We start from the raw sequence: 18,720 nt of genomic DNA on the forward strand, positions 1-18,720 counted from the left end.
GTTCTAATTTTTTTTTTTTTTAACAGATCAGGAAACCAAGGTGCAGAGAAATGAATGAACTTACTTGAGTTAAGCAGCAGATTCAAGGCTTGCTGGCAGCAGGGCCCACCTTCTTAGTTTTTCATCCCAGCTCTTGCAGGGTATCAAGAGAATATAGGAATAGTGTTTGAGGAGAAAAAGGCAGTATTTGGCTCTCCCGGAATTCTTTCCTGGTGTGAGGTCATGGAGTATAGTCCTTTTAACCTCTGAGCCCTTGTCCCTATGCCCTGTAATTTGAGGAAAGAGTGGATTGAACTCAATGCAAATGATATTAATCCAGCTTCCTCAAAACGATGGTCCAGAAAAACCCAGAAGGGGCTCTAAAAATTGAACTGTGCATCTCTGAAATTCTCATATCAAATTAAAATAGCTATGTTAATGCCTTCCATGGCACAGGAGCTTTCCAAGCAGGAGTGGGACCTGCAGCTAGGTCGGGGAGAAGGAAGTTAATGATGTGATATGGTAGCCAGTGGAAGCTGGGACTTCTATCCTGGTTACTAATGATAGTAATAATGATGAATGATGGTGATAAATTAAGTATATTTTTTGGATTTCAGCAAAGTCTTAATTACAAGATGAACACAAAGGAAGACATCCTCTTTCTAACAAAGCCGTTAGTGTATGAATGGCAATCACTCAATACCTGTCCATTGACTACACTCTGGTCTGAGTAAACGGAGGCAGCTTCTCGATTCTGCTCTGGGAAGGCTGGTGAGCAGGTCAGTTCTAGGTTGAGAAGCCTACAAATAAGAGGTACTGTTTCACTCTTAGGCAGCTAAAGTCCTGGGCATTCAAGTGTCATGTATTTGAGAATTTTATAACACGTAGAATCCTTGGAAAGTGTGTTGTCCAGGTCCTTTGTTTACAGATAAGTAATCTGAGGCCAAAAGGGAAGAAGAAGTCACTTGCCCAAGCTCATATAGTTGCAGGGTCAAGACTCCAAATTTCCAGACCTCACTGTAGCTTTTCAACTATTCAGTGCTGCCTCCTGAGGATTTGGACTATAAATTGTCTTGTTTCAATGGAAAACTACTTTACGTTGTTCAGAGCACACCCTTCCAAGCTGTTTGATTCTAGCCTTTCACTGCCCTTGAACTATTTATTACCTTGAAAATTATAGATAACAGCAAAGCAAAATAATTGTTTTCTTGATATGCAAACGATTTCTGTCCAGCAGAGAGATAACCCTCTCCCCCATCCAACACCCCATTCAAAAATCAGTTTTGTGTCCATTTCTACATTCACTCTAACTTTCCCTTAAGTCATACAAATTTGTGCTTCTTCAAATTTTCCTTTGAACTGGTTATATTATCTGCCTGGTTTGCTCACTTAAGTAATGATTTTAAATAATAAATAATATTTAACATGTGTTATTTTATGTGTATATGCGTCATAATTTTGCTTTTTTGCTGGAAATTATCTGTTAACACTACCATCTCCATAGTTTGGGACACATCTAAGAACCATCTTTTACTAAATATCTTTCTTGAAATTAATTCACCTTAAAATACTTAATCTATTTTAGAAGGACATTTGGTACCCATGCTCTAAATGGAAACCATTTGACATAAATAGAAGTATAAAAATTAATACAATTAAAATGAAACAAAAGTATTGAATTTTAATTAGAGACTGTGGTTTGTGGAAGGCTCTGAACCCAAACCCTCTTTTATCTCTGTTATGAAGGGATATTAGTAAGAATTAAGGACAGACTAGCATCAAAGTGAGTCCTTCATGTTGGCTTTGTTAGGAGAATTGAAAGAAATTGGAAAATGAAATAAACTTTCTTTCAATGACAGTCAGTGGTATTTAGTGCCATGTTTATGTGCCATCTAAAATGATCTCCCACGTCACCTAAAAGCATTTCGAGTCCATAGGGAGGGCTATGTATTTACTTTCTAGGAAACACTGCTTTAGATAATTAGCTTTTTTGCTAATGTTATAGATGGAGACAAAGAATGCTTGTTTCATCCACAGTAGCATGTGATAAAAAAGTTGCTTATAGTTAAGAACTAGAATGCATTTTATAGTAACATCCTTTTGTCTAAAATGTTATCTAGCAAGAACATATCCATAAAATTGAAAGTGGAAAAGGTCTCTGAGTTACTGTGGCAGACTCATTATTTTATTTTGCAGAACTAGTTACATTCATGCTTTTACACAGACACAGCAAATGTAAAATAAAGGCAGGTTAAAAGCAGGTTCCATTGACATCAGGGTGACAACTAAAATCAAAGGGAGAAGTCCTGTGAAAGCAGAGTGGACTGGACCACTGAGTGCAGGAGCAGACAACACTATACACGTCAACTAATTCCTTAGATCCTCTGTATGTTAACAGACGTGACTGTCCAGAATGACTCACAGACCTTTAGCTCCAATTCAGAGGTCTTTGCTCAGCTCCTGCTCTACATTTTCCATAACCTGGAGACATCCTCACTGTGAGTACCCTATAGATGTCTAAAACCCAAGAGGTTTAGAAACCAGCTATTTATTTTCTATCCCAATCATGTTCTTCCTCTGAATACCCTAGTGAATGGCATGTCTGTCTTGCCAGTTCCTCGAGCCAGGCAACTGAGGTCATTTTCTGACCCCCACTCCCCTTTTATCGTATTCAGTTGATTATCAGGTTCTTTGGAGCCCACTGCTTTAAAATTCTACAACTTCTTTCTATTTCTATGGCCATTATTTATGTTAATAAGTATCTTCTCCCATCTAGACATCTTCAACATCTTCCTAACTGGTCTCTCTGCCTTTGGGTTCCCTTGTCCACCTCAAATCTATTCTGCGTATTCCTGGGAATAAGTTTTATAAAGTGAAAATCTGCCTAAAAGTTTAATGTTGCTGTACATTGTACTCAGAATGAGGTCTGGACCACTTAAGGAAGTTTACATGGTCTGGCCCTGCTTCCTTCTTTAGACTTTATTTATTGATAACTCCTCTCCCCAGCACCTGTATGTTACCCCATCCGCCAGCATCTGCATCGCTATACTCTGTCTTGGGTCTGTTATAATAAATGAGTTACTCATGCTTCTATCTAAAGCTAATCCCTTCACTTGTGCCCTAACCCTACCCGCTCTTTCCTACTCAGGGGCATTATTTCAGCAATTTCCCTTTCTCTTACCTACAGCCTCAATCTCTTCCTCTTTACTGGATCATTCCCATCAGCTTCTAAATATGCTGTTATTTTTCACATCTTAAAAAATCATTTTCTTGATTCCACCTTTCATGCTAATTGTGACCCCATTTCTTTGCTCCCTTGTGCTGTCTTCATTTTCTCCTCTCCCTTTCTCTCTTAAGCCCACCCCAGTCAAAGCTCTTGTACTCTATCTCTCCATCAAAATGGTTTCTGTTAAGGTATCCAAGTGACCTAATTTGGATACCTTAACAGAAGGTAATTATTGCTTAATTTAGTGGTCATTTTTCAGAACTCATGTTATGTGACCTATCAGCTTTCTTTTTTAATAGATCTTTATTTGGGTATAATTGCTTCACAATTCTGTGTTAGTTTCTGTTGTACACCAAAGTGAATCAGCCATATGCTTACATATATCCCCATATCCCCTTCCTCTTGAGCCTCCCTCCCACCCCTCTAGGTGGTCACAAAGCACCGAACTGATCTCCCTGTGCTATGCGGCTCCTTCCCACTAGCTAACTATTTTACGTCTGGTAGTGTATATATGTCGATGCTACTCTCACTTCGACCCAGCTTCCCCCTGCCCCTGCCCTGTGTCCTCAAGTCCATTCTCTATGTCTATGTCTTTATTCCTGCCCTGCCACTAGGTTCATCAGTACCACTTTTTTTTTTTTTTTTAGATTCCATATATATGCGTTAGCATACGGTATTTGTTTTTTCTCTTTCTGACTTACTGCACTCTGTATGACAGACTCTAGGTCCATCCTCCTCACTACAACTAACTCAATTTCATTTCTTTTTATGACTGAGTGATATTCCATTGTATATATGTGCCACATCTTCTTTATCCGTTTATCTGTCAATTGACATTTAGGTTGCTTCCATGTTCTGGCTATTGTAAATAGTGCTGCAGTGAACATTGTGGTACATGACTCTTTTTGAATTATGTTTTTCATATCAGCAGCTTTTGATACAGCTGAATGCTTCCTCCTTGATATAACTGAACACCTCCCCCTTCTTGATACACTTCCTTTGGCTTCCAGAGCACCACACATTTGCTTGGTTCTCCTCCCACCTCACTGGCTGCTGCTTCCAAATCTCCTTTCTTCCTTCTCCTCTTTCTGACCTCTGAATGTTGGAGTGGCCCCAGGGCTTTGTCCTTAGTCTTCCTTTTTTTTTCTATCTTCATTTGCTCACTTGGAGAGTTTTGCTAGTTGCCTGGCTTTAAATGCCATCTCTATGCTGATGACTTTCAAATTTATATCTTCAGCCAGAGTTCTCTCCTGAACCTCAGACTCATATATTCTACAGGCTACTCAGCTTCTTCATTTGGTCATCTGATAGGCATCTCAAACTCAACTTGTCCCAAACCGAATTCCTGATCTTCCTTTCTGCCTCCACCCCAAAACTGCTTTATCCACAGCCTTTTCCTTCTCACTTGATAGTGTCTCCATCCTTCCATGTGCTCAAACCCAAAGCTTGGAGACAAGCTTGAATACTTTGTCTCTCACATCCCACAGTGAATTCTGTCAGGAAATACTGTGGACTTGCCTTCAGAATATATCCGGAATTCAACCACTTGTCACTACCTCCATTGCTGCCACTCCAGCCACTACTGTCTCTAGCTTGGATACTGCAGTAACTTCCTAACAGGTCTTTCTCTCCACTCCCCTTGGGGCCTTTGCAGCATGCTGTGCACTCTGCCTGGAATACCTGTTGTTCAGATATCAGCATGGCAATGTGCTTTGTCTCCCTTAGGTCTTTGCTCAGATCTCACCTTCTCAATGAGGCTCATCCTGACCACACTAGTTAAAGCTGTAATTTCTTCACCTTCACAGGTGGCACTCTATCCCATTTAGTTTACTCTATTTTCTTTTCCTTAGCACTTAGCACCTTTGTACATATTATACATTAATTCACCTATTATATTTATTTTTTATTCTTAACCTCCCCCCATCAGGGGGAATTGCCCATAATGGGGCACTGTGCAGGATATGCACGCCCTCCCTGTGATTGCCCTGACCCACGGATGGGGTGCTGTGCTCAAGTGGACAATGGATAGTGGCCTTGGGCTTATATTCCTCTTACCTTCCAGACCATGGTCCCAGGATTGTGGGAGTGCTAGATCGCTGAAAGTGGGTCAGGATAGTAAGGCAAGGAGTCCGTGTTCTTGGACACAAGTCCTCGGACAAATTCCTTGACTTCTCAGGCCTTGTTTTTACAGCTTAAGAATTCTCTTCTTTAGGTAAGTCTTCCTAAACTTTGCAAGCTTAAATGTTCCTTCAGTTCTTACGTTGATAAACAAATTGAAGAAATATAGCATACAAAGAAGTATATATAGCATAGCAGATAGAAGTGTAGGCTCTGGTACTTGGCTGCTTGGTTTCTAATCCTGATACTACCACTTATAAGTTGTGTGACATTGAACTTCATCCCTTCTGTCCAGTTTTCCTATCTGTAAAATAAGCCCAATAACAATACCTATTGCCAGAGATAGATCATCTTAACTTGGTATGTCGGGATTGGGAGTGGAAGGGTATGGGTGGGGAAGACCCCAAGAAACGTCCCTTTCCTGACCGGAAGAGTCTGTATCTGTGGGAAAGTAAGAAGAGCATGGGCTTTCCTGGTGGCGCAGTGGTTGAGAGTCCACCTGCCGATGCAGGGGACACGGGTCCGTGCCCCGGTCCGGGAAGATCCCACATGCCGCGGAGTGGCTGGGCCCGTGAGCCATGGCCGCTGAGCCTGCGCGTCCGGAGCCTGTGCTCTGCATGGGAAAGAAGAGCAACTGCCATCTATTGATTAAATGAGTTAGTTTGGGATTGACTAATTGGTGGACCTGCTCAGTAAATGCTACGTGAATAAATAAATGAATGAACATATCTGGAAAATAATTCTGTACCTGCATCCTAGGACCCTGTGAAGTTGAATTAGATATCTAGGTAGGATGACAATTTGAATTTATGTAGCCCTTTCTCTCTGAGTATATCAAAGTACATATAGTCAATTTTGGTTTATATGTGTGTGGTAGCTATGGTAGATTTTAAATATCCTGCTGTCTTTGCAGTGCATGTCAGTTTGGTTTTGGGCTACCCTCTTTGTTCTCAGGTTGGGCGTAGGGGTGAAGACACAGTAAAGCAATGCAAACTCGTTTTAGTAGCAGTTTAGAAATAATGATGAAGATAAAACAGGGTATGAAAATGTATCCTGAGTGTTCCAAAGCAGGATGCAAATGCGTTTTGTATTATCTGTTCTTTTACATTGTTTACATTCTACTTCCCTTCCCACAGTGTGAATAATTACTGAGGGGAAGTGGAAGGAACAGGGGTTTTAGACTTGGGATACGTCTAGGTTTGAGCTGAAGTTCCTCTACTTTATAGTTGTATGCTCTTAGCAAGTCCATTAACTTCTCTGCACCTCAGTTTCCTTATCTTTAAGTATAGAAATTATGGACTGAAATTCATGGGTTGAAGCTCTTACACTTAATAGGACTATATTTAAAGATAGGGCCTTTTAGTATGTAATTAAGGTTAAATGAGGTCACAAGGATGGGGACCTTATCCAATAGCACTGGTGTCCTTATTAGAAGAGAAAGAGATATCAAGGTGTGCACACACTAAGGAAAGGCCATGCGAGGAATTTTACATGTGTTGTGTAAAATTGCAGAAGGCTGCTATCTGTGAGCCAAGGAAAGAGACCTCACCAGAAGCCAACTCTGCTGGCACCTTGAATCTTGAATTCAGAGCCTACAGAACGGTAAGAAAATAAATTTCTGTTGTTTAAGCCACCAAATCTGTTTTATTCTGTCATGGCAGCCTAATCAAACTAATGCAATAGGTAATAATACTGCTGCTTCTGCTGATGATTGTGATGTGTCATAATAATACCACCACTATCAGAGGAAGCATAGTGTAAGGATTTAGTGAAGCTTCTCAAGGCATGCTTAGCTGGACTCATCATAGCTCTGCCCCTTACTGGCTCTGTAATTAGATTTTTAACCTATCTGAACCTCAGTTTCCTTATCCATAAAATAAGCATCATAATAATAACATCGACCTCAGAGAGATGCCATGAGACATCATTGAATCAGTTATTGTATGTAAGAGATTTAGCACACTGTGTATGCCATGAAGCAGCATATATGCTTCATATATACTCGTATTTAAAAATCACACTTGTACTACGCACTTTACAGAGTTTTTGAGATGATGAAGTCAGACATTGCATGTGAAGGTGCCATGTAAAATTAAGTAGTTTTATTGTTATAATCGAGACATGACAATTTTGGACACATTGTAAAAAGAATTATTCATTTAACAAATAATTAGAGTGGGAGAACTCTAATATTGCCTTTGCTATAGCAATGGTTGCTAGCCTTTTGGAATATGACCATAACCAGCGCTCTCTCTTTTTTAATATTCCTCAATTTATGATGTCCTCCCATGACTATAATTATAACCATGCTGGATGTACTTTTGGGTTATGTGCCCCTTGTGATTAATCTGCAGTGCCAACTGTTGAGATCAATTGGTCTAACAGATGAAATGAAACTCTTTTAAAAATTTTCAATTCAAGCTCCATCAACAGTTTGCTTTCACTTTTACGTCTCACTATTTCCCTGAGGTAAGAACACACTTTGTACTTCCCACCCAAGTTGTTTTTCTCCAAAAAGTTCTATGTTTCCTCAGCTATGTAATGCTAACAGTTATTCCAGACCAAGTTTCAATGTCACCTTCTTCAGAAATCCTTCTCTTATGACTCAATTCCTCTCTGTTTCTAAAGAGTCTCTTTAGCACTTACTCTCTAGTACTCTTACTTGGTAGATAGCATCCACAGTGTTGAATTTAGCTCTGTCACGGTTGCATTCTCTGGGAAGCAGACTCTGAGATGGAGTTGAGTGGGATAGGATGTTTATTAGGCAGTGCCCTTTGGACCAACATCTGTGGAAGGGAGAAAAACCAAGGAGGAGTGGGCAGAGGGAGAAGCTGACCTGAGATGTAGACCTTACTAGAACTTCCACTGATGAGGGAAGCTGTGGCCGGTCAGAGTAGTCTGGCATTGACTGCAGTGGCCAGGCTCTTACACCCGTACGGCGATCAGTCATCAGATGTCACCTCCCTGGGCAGAGAGTGAGCTTGGGTGAAGCAGCTTTCTGCAGCTGACGTAATCCCTGGAGCAGCAGACAGCTAAAGGCTCTCTGCAGACAGCCCTCCCAGCTGGTGGACAAATTATTTCTTGAAAGACAATCTGTGTCTGCCACAAGCTTCTTGAGGTATAGACCCTGTCTTATTTATCTGTAAAGGCTCCATTGTGCCTAGCCCTGTGCTTGACACATAATCAATACTCAGTGCATCAATAGATGCTAAATGAATTGCCAGTTGTTTTCAGTCTAAATGCTCATTTCTGACCGTATAATGAGTTATCTGAGGTCAAGAACATTTTGCTCCTCCAGACCTTATGATATGGCTGCCTCTTAGAGCCAATGCACAGGTATGTGTTTCATAGGTGATATGTATTGGTTTGGGGTTGGTTTTATATAGCCAGGCACCCATGTCATGGTGGGTGTATGTGTGTTGTGGTTGGTGTGGGTTGTGGCTGAGGAAATCGGGGTATGCATGTAATAAAGCTGAATGTAGCAGGCTGTGTATTCTGAGTTTCTGTGGTGCCTGTCTTAGTTGGTGCATGTCTTGTGCCTTGGTATACATATACTGTGGTTAGTGTATGTGGATAATGGAGTAGTATGGATGTTTGTGGTGGTTGAACCTGGGCAAGATAATTGAGGGATGAGGGAGATGAAGTTGTGTGTGTGTGTGTGTGTGCGCACGTGAGTGTGCATGTCCATGCTTGGGTATGAGCATGTGGTGGCCAGAGTGTACCTGCCCCGGCTGGGGAGTGGTGCCTGGTGTCTGTGGTTGGCAGTGGTTGCGATCGCAGACTCAGAGTCATAGGCCCCTCTCCTCTGGCCTTGCAAAGGCTGAGCAGGTCCCATCTCCAGTCCTAGCAGCGTGAAGTCCCTCCACTTTCAACAGACAGCCGTATCAGCCATAATTAAAGCTAATTATTCCACGGTGCTCTGCGTGTGTGTTGGCCTCCAAAGTACCCTGCAATGAGCAGGGAGGCAGCAGGGATGTTTTTCTTCATAAAAACTTATGAGGAGCTCTGAGCAGATTAACAGCTTTAATGACAAAAATTACCGCTTACAACAGACTTCAAATCAAAGAACAATATCCGCAGACACATATTTTCATGGTTTTCATAACAATTCATTATAGGTGGCACCAAGGGATTACATTTTTATTTCCCCTGTGTCATCTTTCTCAGACTCAGGTTCATTTCTCTTAATGAGGTGGCAGAAGATAAAGGGCAGAGACAGTGCCTCCATGGTAGCTGCCTCGAAAGAGGCATTTAGGGTCACAGAGCCGCCAGAACTCAGAGGGGAGAGGCTGAGGAGGGAGAGTGATGGGAGCAAGAGGCTTCCTGCCATAACGAACCAAAATTAAGACATAAATTCTCCCACCTTTGTTCCGACAGCCCCAACTCGGGGACTCAGCTTTTTAATGAGGAATGGATCAGAAGCAAAAATTATTAGCTAATTAATTGTACAGAGGAAAAAAAAAACTTGCAGGAAGGATTGGGAATGGGGAGCTGTCCCGTCGCAGCAGCCCTTCCGAAGCAGGACCAAAGGGAAAGTTCTCTTGTTGGCGCACTGGCGTTGGGAATGGGGATGGGTGTGTGTGGGCCTGGTTCCTTTTTGCCAGGCCTGGCTTGGTTAAGATGGAACATGGTGAAGAGCCCAAGGCCTTATTGGGAGGAGCCTCTCATAATCCCTGCTGGCTGCCTTCCTTGAGACTCTTCACAAGTGACATTCTGATTCAGCCAAATGGAGCAGAACCATTTGAAGAATCTGGCACAGTGTGCCTTACGGTGTGGCTTCTGACCCCTGACGGTTGGCTCTCAGTGCACTCAAATTTAGGTGTTCATAAGAATCACCTGGAAGCCTGGAAAGGTGCAGATTCCTGAGTCTGATTTGCCAGGTCCGGGCTGGGGTCTAGGAATCTGCATTTAAAACAAGAGTGCCAGGTGGTTTTCCTGTCCACGGAAGGTTAAGAGCCACTGGTCTGTCTTCAGAATCAGGAATTCTATTCCCTTTCCTATTCTCAGATTCTGCATGTGACTTTGGACTGTTTACGTCTCCATTCTGTGTCTTGGTTTCCTTTTCAATGCACCGAGGACAATAATACCAGTTGAGAAATTACTTTGAGATGAATGCCTCATTTGCTTTCACTGCTTGTAAAACCCAAATTAAATCTCGAAATCCTGGCGTGGTTTTTACAATTCGTTCGGATCTCTAACAGGTTTATGAATAAAATAATTAAAATAGAAAAATATATTGCTTGTCATCAGCTTTTCATTTTGAATTTGGTCTCCACTTTCTTTGTTGTTATTTTTCTGGGTATTGGTAGGGTAAAGATTTAAAAATTTTTTTATTGTGGGACTCCAGAAATAGAGATAACAAGATGGTTGCGGCAGGAATATGAGAAAAGGCAGATGGGTGTACAGTGCACTTAGAGGGCAGCAGACAACATCTGAGTGTCTTGATTAAAGTTGGTCAGACTATACATCTCCTATCAATTTCAATAGGTCAAGGGACATTAACATTGCAGCTGTCTGTGAAGGGCTTATGAAACTGCACATGATTATCTTTGTGTATTAGGCAACAAAGGGATCCTGCATCGAAGAATTCGGATTTCAACTTCTGTGCTGGACATTGTGCTAGGTATTGATATTATGGAGATAAATAAAACACACTGCCAGTAAGAAGCTCATAGTCTAGAGGAAAATAGGTAGAGGAGCAGATAATTATAACATCGTGTGGTCATACATGCTGGGTACCTTGGGGTACAGAGGAATGACACATCACTCTTGGTGGGAGGAAGAGAGAGGTGATGTGGAGGGTTTGGGAGAATGTCACAGCATTGGAAGGCAATGAAAGGAAATTCTTACTGGCAAAAACAACACTTGGCACAATAGTCAAATGGATAAAGACTATCTCTGGCACATCCTCCATCTCTGAGTTCAATGATTTTCTCTCCACTTCATGTGTCTCCTGACCCCAGGACAACCCAATGACTCAGATACCCAGGGATTCCTCTGTGGCTCAACACAACTAGAACACGCCCTTCTCAACACTCTCATTTGCAATGAACATTTCCTAAGCACCAACCCTTCACTGTGCTGTGCTCTAATCTCTTGTCTTTCCCACATGATGCTTCAGAACAACTTTAGCTCTTCTCTCTTTTTCTTTTGCCCATGACGTTAAACAGTCCCTAAGACCCATTGCTTCTATCTCTGAAATGTCTCTTGATGCCCTCCTCTCTTCCTCTTGAATTTTTCATCACCCTCCCTTAAATTCTCATCACCTCTCACCTGGATTCTTAATAACAACCTTAAGGTAGCCTTTTTGCCTCTAATTTTTCTGCCATTTGGTACATTGTCCACATGGCCACATATAATGTTATTTAAAAATAGAAATATGAAAAGTTATCCCTTTTCTTACATTTGTTGGATAAATGTAATCACTTCCACATGGCCCTAGAGGCCCTGCATATTTTGACTTAATTTCAGTCTTCCTAGGGTCATCTTCTTCTGCTAGTTTCTGGTTTCAACCATGTGAAAGTCTCCACTATCATCTCCAGTGAGCCATTTGTCATCCTTTGAGCACACAGTATACTTCCATGCTTGGCTAACATTATTCCCTCCACCTGGAGTGCCTTTCAGAGAAATTTATACCCCAACCCCTTCCTAGAAGAGTTAGAAATAAGATTGGATAATTGAAATGATTGGACAGTTGAAATAATGAGTGTCTCCTCTGTCATGAGTTCATGTGATAGATGAAGGGAAGTTGATATGCTTGGTGTAGTCCTTGGTCTTCATATTTCAACACATCAAGCAAAGTTTCACTACTTTATTCCAACCATGTTCCCCTGATCCCATGCTCAAATAATATATTGAGAAATGTTGAATATTTACAGTTGATTTTGTGAAGTATTTGATTCCTTTTGGGCCTTTTCTGTAATGATGTTGGAATTTAATGAGTTTTTATAAAACTTTAGTGCTCAACTTCATTTTTCACCTGTTATGAATTATAATGATAAACATTAAGTACTTCTAATGTGCCAGGCAAAGTTGTAAATTACTTACATCAAATTAACTCAAGAAATTCTCATATTAGTCCTATGTGGTAGGTTTTATTATTATCACCATTTTAATGATGAAGAAATTAGACCCACAGAGAGGTTAAATAATTTGTCTAGGAAGTAGTGACCCTCTGGCTCCAGAACCTACATTCATATATGCTGAGCTAGTAATTATGTACAAGTGGATAGAAAACTATCGAGTGGAGATATTAGTAGGTAGGCATCCAAATTCTGTCTCTTCTCAGCTACTCCCCCCTAATCCCAACAAGGTTCCCAGAAGATATGTGCCCCTAAAAAGTCCAGATAAAAGGACACTTTATTATGAGCTTGGGTTTTAGCCCTCTACCTTAATGTAGAACTCTCTGGGTCACATGGAGGACACATTTTTCCTAAAACAGAAGGAGACCCCATCTTAGAGTCTAAGATGACTAAGTGGCCTCCTTTGCTTCCTTGTCTGAGCCCTTGATTCTCTTTATCTTATCACTATTGGTGAGCAAATGTTAGTTATGGGAGGAACAAGTCAGACAGCAAAAATAGCAAGAACGAGCATTAGTCTTGCTCCTAGAGTAGAGCTGATTGGGGCCACTTGGAGATGGGAACATCCAGAGAGCATTTGTGTATAGCACAGTGCATATTCTTATTCTTAAAGATATTAATATGTACATCATATCTGTCTTTGGTATCACAGTAGACTAGAGAACAATGCTGTGTTCATGAGAAGTCTCAATAAATTTTTATAGAAGTGAATTCAAGATTCTGTAAGTAGAGAAACACAGTGAAGGCTTTATGCATAATGTTCTTTCAAGCCATTAATAAAATTTTCTAAAATATTCCATATATTCATAATTAGGTAATGTTTATATAAATTATGGCTTACTTATATAGTAGAATGTTTTGCAGTCATTAAATTTTTAAAAAAATTTTGCAAGTCATTTTAAATGAAGTAAGAATTTTTAATGATGTAATATTAAGTAAAAAAGCAGGGTGTAAAATTATTATACAAAGTGGTCTCAGCTACGTACAAATAATAGTCATTAAAAAAGATTATCTATACTTGCTTCTTCAGGATATATTGTTAAATGATAAAGCAAGGAGCAGAATAGGGTCTGTAGAATGATACCATTTTATGTAAAAAAAATATATATATATAAATCTTGAAGTCTACACAAAAAAATGATTGCTCTGGGGAGTAAATCTGGGGGTGGTAGTGGCTAGAGTAGAGAAGTAACTTAATTTTTATTATACCAATTTTTATGTCTTGCATTTTTTTTTACCATTTCCATACATTTTTCAATAATAAAGCTTTCCTTTTTATAGTTTTATATATATTTATGTATATATATATATACCAGTTAGCAATAATAGGAGTGTGTGTGGGAAGTTTAATTTTTCTTCATTTTTTCTTTTTCTTTGAGTTTCTAAATGTTCTACAATGAATATATCTTATTTTTATAATTAAAAAAATATTAAACATGATTTGGGACAAGCTGAAACCTGGAATGGAGACCAGGGACAGAATTATGAGAAGTATCTGTGTTTGTTTATGGAAAACTCAAGCATTTTTTAGGCATCTGCTCAGAGATTGCCCCCTCAGAGAGACCTTGTCCTGAGTACTTGATACTAGGTGAGTCTCTCCTTTTATTCTCTCCATAGCACCCTGTTTGGTTTCCTTCATTTCATTTTCACGATCATTTTATTTGTTGGTGTGCTTTCCTGTTTAATATTTGTGCCTCATTCTGGGATTTGGTTCACATCTGGTGTTTCACTGTACTCCAGCACACAGCCCAGTGCCTGTTACTAAATGAATAAATGGACACTCATCCTCTTCATGACCCTTATATCACAGAACCCAGTGACAAAAGCCTGTAGATAAGAGGATAAACATCCACAATGGATTTATGCTTTAGCATGCTGGTTAAGCATGGTCCCAACAGCATAACAAGAGCGCAAGGATAGGCTGCAAAAATAGAGTGGGAAGAAAAGAGGGATGCCCTATACTTAGGACAACTATGTGTGATGCTGGAAAATGGGCGTTCTCATGGGTGGCAGGTGTCAGCTTGTCAGATTTGTGGCGAATGCTCCCCCGCTGTCACATGGGCACATACATTGGGAATGAGGGATGGAAGGTGGAATACCAACTGCACCGTTAATCCTGGTGAAAGATGACAGCACAAAATGGTAGCAGGGAATTTGGAGAGCTGGATTTTTCTAGACTTGGCTGGGCTGGGACCTGGCTGTGTGTCTTTGTTGTAGTCACTTCACCTCTGAGTCTTGTTTTCTTATTTGTGAAAGGAGGGTACTGAGTGATGATCTCTGAGGGTCCTTGGGGGTGTACCATTGAATGATTATGTAAAATAAGGGGTTTTAAGGGCTTGGGAGGAGAAATTTTTCAATATGATTTACAGTCACTTCAGTAGGTCCCTACTGAAAGGCATGACACAAGTGTGGGAGGTGAGTCTGGTCGTGGATTCAGGGCTAATGTAATGTGATAAAAGGTCATCCCAACATCTCTTCCTAGAAAAGAATTGAAGTCTTCAGTGACTCCAACCGGTAAGGTGCATGAAATGGATCATGTATGTGCATAGATAACTTTTGGCTCTGCCTTTGACCTTGGGCAAATTTCTAAGACCCAATTTTCTATAAAATGAGGATAATAATAATACTTATTATTATAAGGGTTAATCTAAGGATCAAATGAGAGAATGCTTGAAAAACACCTAGAATGGTTCCTGGTCCATAGTACTGCTCAATAACCAAAAGCTTTTTATAATTTAATGCAATATCAGCTACAATTACAGAGTACAGAACATGTGCAAGGGTGGCATTGGTTCTCCATGGTTCTGTTTAAACCTTGTGTAAAGAAAACAGGTTTTCTTTTTGGGACTGCTATCATGGTAAAGTGTTTCCTACTCTAGAGAAGGGCCCCTACTCAAGGATGAGCATATTATAAAAAGCCACCATTTTCACCCTCCAGGGACTTGATCGACATCAGCTTCTTTAGGTCTCACGGCAAGTCTTGTGAGATCAGCCTTCCTCTCTCTCGTGTGGCGGAGTTTTAGGGAGGTTACTTACCTGAGTGAGGGTCAATGCTGGGATGAGAACCAAGGTCTCTCTGGCTCCAAAGCCCATGCATTGAACCCCTGGGCTATACAGCCTTCAGCCACTGTTCTTTGTGCTTTCTCTGGACTTTGCTTTCCTGTAGCCAAAGGTCCTTGTCATCCCTTCTCTCCTGTTGCAGGCTCATTGTTCACAGTGGGTGGGAGTCAGTCTTCTACATTTCCTATGGGTTCCCTGGACCCATCTGTTCCAGCATTAGCTGCAAACCTTGTGCAGGGTCTTCAACCCTAGGTCCTCCTGATGCTTCCAGATGAGAGAAGGTGACCCTGAGCTCAGGCCAACCTGGGCTGTCCACAAAGCGTGGGAAAATTATCAGCAGAGACCAAAAAAAAATGTTCTCCCTCAAGAACTGTTTTTGTAGGGCTGTATTTTCTGATGTGAAGAGCACATTTTTTGTTAATCTGCTCTCAGTGGCAGAATCAGGGAGAGTGGGAACAGGGCTATTTTATCTACCCAAAACAATTCATCAAACAAACTCAGGGGATCCGAGATAGTCTCTGACAAATAAAAGTCAACAGTGCTCCCTTTGTCTCGGGCCACACACACAAACCATTTCTTTGAAAGGTAGAGGAGGTCATCTTGATGTTCTATGGATGTCTGCAGGCAACACATGCTTTCCTTTACTTCTTCCTGGCCCCCAGGGTGACTGTAGATCTTGGGGAGGAGGGTGGGAAATAAATGAATGGCAAGGAAAGGCAGAACTTGGTTGTGGTAGAGAGTTTGGGCTTCTGTGGGGAAGAACTGGCTAAGCCTCTGGGAAGACACTGAAAGGCAGAGACACACTTGCCCTAGGGGGAGGCCCGTCTCCAGAACATGGTAGCTTTCCCTCTGCTTTGGGACAGGAAAGATAATAATAATGATTCCAGCTAATGTTCTCTGAGCACTTTCAGAGTTCTAGGCATGAGGCTAAAGGCCTATGCACACTATCTCATCTTCATAGCAGTCCAGGGAGGGAAAATTATTATTCTGTTTCTGAATTAACAGCTGAGGTTCAGAGAGGTTAAGTCACTTGCCTAAAGTCACACAGATTTTCAGCCGGTGGGCCAGAATTTGGACATGGGTAATTTGATTCTAGTCCCATACTCTCAGGCCCACAGAAGCTGTGACTTGCTCACAATCTCAAGCTAGTTGGGGGACAACTAGGATTAGAACTTAGGCCTTCTGATTTTCAGTTTTTCCAACCATATCACTCTGCTTTTTGATTTAAACTGTCATAGGAATGATATTTCAAAGGAGCAAATTCAAGACAGCATTCAGTTCTCTCAAATTAATCTCACAAATGAGTGGACAAGCTTGGTGGTCTTCCTTAAAGAGTGTTAAAGAACAATCGAGGTGATTTTTTAAAAATTAAATTCTCTTAAAATTATTTCTTTTCTGAGTGTAAAAGTAATTCAAGCCAATTGCAGAAAATTTGGAAAATATAATAAAGTAAAATTTAAAAAATGACTCATAATCCTACCACCCAGAGATAACCTTAGCATTTTTAAAAAACATGATTGATTTCATGATATATGTGTGTATATATATAAAATTATGTCCAACTTAAAATCGTATTGATGATGACAAATAGATTTTAAATCTTGTGCCCATCAGATTGATTGGTATTTTGAAGGGTTCTGAGGCCTCATATGGGTCCTTGGTGTTGTGATGAACTGATGATGATTGCTATTGATCCATGGTTGAGGATTGCATCAGCAGAAGCATGTCTTTGGCCATACTTTCAAGGGCGGCATCATGGCTGCATTCCATCTGAAGACATTTTTTTTTAAATAAATTTATTTATTTATTTATTTATTTATTTTTGGCTGTTGGGTTTTCATTGCTGCCCGCGGGCTTTCTCTAGTTGCGGCGAGCGGGGGCTACTCTTTGTTGCAGTGCGTGGGCTTCTCATTGTGGTGGCTTGTCTTTGTTGCAGATCGTGGGCTCTAGGCGCACGGGCTTCAGTAGTGGTGGCACACGGGCTCAGTAGTTGTGGCTCATGGGCTCAAGAGCGCAGGCTCAGTAGTTGTGGCACATGGGCTTAGTTGCTCCGCGGCATGTGGGCTCTTCCCGGACCAGAGCTTGAACCCGTGTCCCCTGCATTGGCTGGCGGATTCTTAACCACTGCGCCACCAGGGAAGTCCCTGAAGATATTTTGGTGCCAGTTTTACTTCCAGGAACAAGGATGTTGGGACAAGCTAAGGATTTACTGTCATATATCGATGAGGTTTGCCTGGTGTCCTCGATTAGAGCCAGGATTTCCCTTACTATCGATACTTCATGTGGTCAAGGATTTGGGCCATCTCTTGATATGTATGTGGAGGCCCTTATCTCTGGGACAGAGGGACTGGCTGCAGGGTTAGCTACTGGCTTCATAAACTTAACCCAGGACGCTGCCATCCTGAGGATGGAACAGCATGCCTTGCAGAGTTTGTCAGTTCCACCCTACTCAGTCCCTTGTTTGTCTGGATGCTTGTTTGTCATCTTGCATGTGGCCTTCTGTATAGCAGAGTGTGGAAGTGAACCACTGTCTGACGTCAGAGCCGTCTGTTACTGTTTATGTCTCATTGAATCACTGGAAGAGCCGTCACTAGAATCATGGGCTGGAAGGGACCTTCAGGTGCATTCCAAAGCCCTTATCTTACAGAGGAGGCCACCAGGTTTCACACAGAGTGTGACACGGGCTGGTTTGGAGTCAAGTTCTCCTGACCTGTGTTCACTTCTTCTCTTTCCTTGATGATTTTATTTTTAATAGTTCTTTATTGGAGTATAATTGCTTCACAATACTGTGTTAGTTTCTGTTGCACAACAAAGTGAATCAGCCATATGCATACACATGTCCCCATATCCCCTCCCTCTCGAGCCTCCCTCCCATCCTCCCTATCCCACCCCTCTAGGTCATCACAAAGCACCGAGCCAATCTCTCTGTGCTATGCTGCTGCTTCCCGCCAGCCAACTATTTTACATTCAGTAGTGTATATATGTCGATGCTACTCTCACTTTGCCCCAGCTTCGCCCTCCCACTCCATGTCATCAAGTCCACCAACCTAAATGTCTGTCAACAGTTGAATGGGTAAAGAAGATATGGCACACATATACAATGGAATATTACTCAGTCATAAAAAGAAACGAAATTGAGTTATTTGTAGTGGGGTGGATGGACCTAGAGTCTGTCATACAGAGTGAAGTAAGTCAAAAAGAGAAAAACAAATACCATATGCTAATGCATATATATGGAATCTAAGAGAAAAAAAAGGG

General features: G+C 41.2%; 1 long non-coding RNA gene across 1 annotated transcript in view; it reads left to right on the forward strand.

The window, feature by feature from the left end:
- Positions 1–10,477, forward strand: part of LOC137221943 (uncharacterized) — a 192,194-nt gene extending 181,717 nt beyond the window's left edge. Inside the window, exons 4-5 of the long non-coding RNA XR_010942213.1 lie at positions 6,836–6,925; positions 10,331–10,477. This is a non-coding gene — a long non-coding RNA (uncharacterized lncRNA). The remainder of the gene's footprint in view (positions 1–6,835; positions 6,926–10,330) is intronic.
- Positions 10,478–18,720: the final 8,243 nt, after the last annotated feature.

Source organism: Pseudorca crassidens, chromosome 3 (assembly GCF_039906515.1).
Source record: "Pseudorca crassidens isolate mPseCra1 chromosome 3, mPseCra1.hap1, whole genome shotgun sequence".
NCBI classification, from domain to species: domain Eukaryota; kingdom Metazoa; phylum Chordata; class Mammalia; order Artiodactyla; family Delphinidae; genus Pseudorca; species Pseudorca crassidens.